Genomic DNA, 2,281 nt, shown 5'->3' with positions numbered 1-2,281 from the left:
TTGTCAAGTTATTTTCTCTTTATTTCTGCATGTAAAGCATTGCAGTTGCTCATGTTGGCTCCCCTTGTGATGTCATCAATGACCGCGCCCCCTAACAGGAAGCAATGGCTACCAGCAACTTTAGCAAGCTCTAACTTTCCCAAAGCAAGTGCAATGCAAGAATGCAACTAGGAATAGTCTATTTGAGTAGTGTACATTAAAAATAAGCAATAATCTCAAATTTCATTTTCGCGTGCAAGCCTCCCTTTAATAAACTATTCTGAATACCGTATGAACTACTTGTACATATACACTAGCAATACTATTGATATACTAACAATGGTGTGTATTTGTTGTAGATTCTTGATGGTTAGTCTGCATTGGCAGCTGCACAAGAAATGTGTATGATGAATTTATAAGACGTAATCCTGATTTTATTTCAAATAATGGGACAGCAACAGCATCAATGTTTGCTCATTTGCTTGGTAGCGTAATATACTATGACCTGATGTATGAGACCTGTCTTGTCAATGGACTACTAGAGAAAAGGAAAGAGATTGTACACCGATGGACATTCATTTAACAGGTAGGAGAGAGAGAGAGGAAGAAATGGGCATTTATTTTGATTAGAAAAGAGAGAGAGAGGAAAAAGAGAGATTAAAGGAAAGGGGATAATTGTATATATCAATTCAAGTCTGGAGAGTTTAAAAAATTACCAGCTTTCCTTTCCCACCAGATCATCCATTTAAAAATGAGTCTGATGAAAAGTTTGAAGAGCTACAGAAATTAAGAATAAGAGTTTCTAAACTTGAATCAGAGCTAGGGATAAAGAAAGGGTTCAGTTCTATAAAGTTTGAAGTGGATCAGTTATTTGCTGTTGGGTCTCCATTGGGTATACTCTTAATGCTAAGGGAACACAGTCCACTAGTATAAAGGAAAGTAAAGGAGCTGATTCACTGCTGGCTTCTGCTAACAGATTCATAATGTACATCATCTTTCAGATCCTGTGGTGAGTTTAGTATCAACTACATGTAGTGTCCATGTAGAGCCTGCTGTTATGAGATGGGTTTATGGTACAGTATTTATTCTTATACTTGTTGCCTGTGTTTTATGTTAAAATCAAATTTTGATATCTTTTATACTTGTTAATTTTAATCCAGGCCTATTATTTGGAGTTCAGTATATGCTCAAGTGAAGCTGGTAAAGATGGACGCTGCTAGTAGCAAACCAATGCAGAAATCAATCGGTCTAGCTGAAGGACCCAAGACACCAGAAGTGACACAGAGTACTAAGAGTAGTAGCAGCAGTTGGACACAATCACTGATATCAGCTGTAGTTAAGTGTTGCTTCTAGTAATGGCGCTGAAACTTGTAAATCATTTACCTCATGATAAAGTAGGTAAGCTATTAATGAAACATCATTACATATTATAATCCTCGAGTGATTTTTATAGAATTATATGCATTTTTACAAATAACTAATATTTTAGTAATTTCATTGTATTGGATAATAGGCTATAGTCAATATTATTTATTATTTTCCTACAGGCTTTTGATGACACCGAAATACTACCTGAAGGTAGGGAGATACATGTACATGTACTAGATCCATTTTGTTATAATATTATTTACTTATTATTTTTAGATCGATTAAATAAGAGAGTTGATTTATTGTTCTGTGAAGGACTGAAAGAGAACAGTTACTTAAACTAAATCACAGCTGACACTGGGTATTGGACCAACTCTGACTGTGCAATGTATCTATTGCTTCAATGGTATACTTAGAAAAAGGACAGCAAACTGTGACTGATGGTATCTTGTTGATTTATATAGTGGATTTCTGTTTCTTTGTCATTAGCAGTAATAATTGTTTTAATTATTTTGAATTAAAGCTATTATCAAACTTCTGCCTAAATTATCTGACAACACTGTTCTGTCACAATAGAGTGCTGTATGGTCAATAATGGCACAAGGGGTGGAGTTGAAACAGCCAATATACATGTACAGCACTAGGCACTGAAAAAGCATAAAAGAAGCATAAAATGTAATAGAGGCACTGTGTTATGACCGTATTAATTGAGAAAAATTATTATATAATAGCAAGTAATTTCAGCAGAGTAAAGTATAAAATTATAAGTGCAGCGGTTGATTCAGCCATAGGTCCCTACTTAATTAAAATAATCCATTTCAGTCAATCCTGTTATTAATATCTCTGCCTATGCTGTAATTTGCATTCTCTAATCCTCTTCAACCTACAATATGATAAATGGTATAAGTGATGAGGAATGTAATGAGCTGAGAGC

At 34.6% G+C, this 2,281-nt stretch overlaps 1 long non-coding RNA gene across 1 annotated transcript; it reads left to right on the top strand.

Annotated features, from left to right (window-relative positions):
* The first annotated feature begins 262 nt into the window (after positions 1-262).
* Positions 263-1,834, top strand: LOC109588806 (uncharacterized). Its single transcript, XR_002188367.1, has 5 exons — positions 263-565; positions 716-988; positions 1,140-1,377; positions 1,527-1,557; positions 1,624-1,834. It is a non-coding gene; the product is annotated as an uncharacterized LOC109588806 (long non-coding RNA).
* Positions 1,835-2,281: the final 447 nt, after the last annotated feature.

This window comes from Amphimedon queenslandica, unplaced genomic scaffold, assembly GCF_000090795.2.
Source record: "Amphimedon queenslandica unplaced genomic scaffold, v1.1 AMPQUscaffold_11844, whole genome shotgun sequence".
In the NCBI taxonomy this organism is placed as follows: Eukaryota; Metazoa; Porifera; class Demospongiae; order Haplosclerida; family Niphatidae; genus Amphimedon; species Amphimedon queenslandica.
The sequence above is the reverse complement of the archived record's forward strand: the minus strand, read 5'-3'. Positions and strand labels throughout refer to the sequence as shown.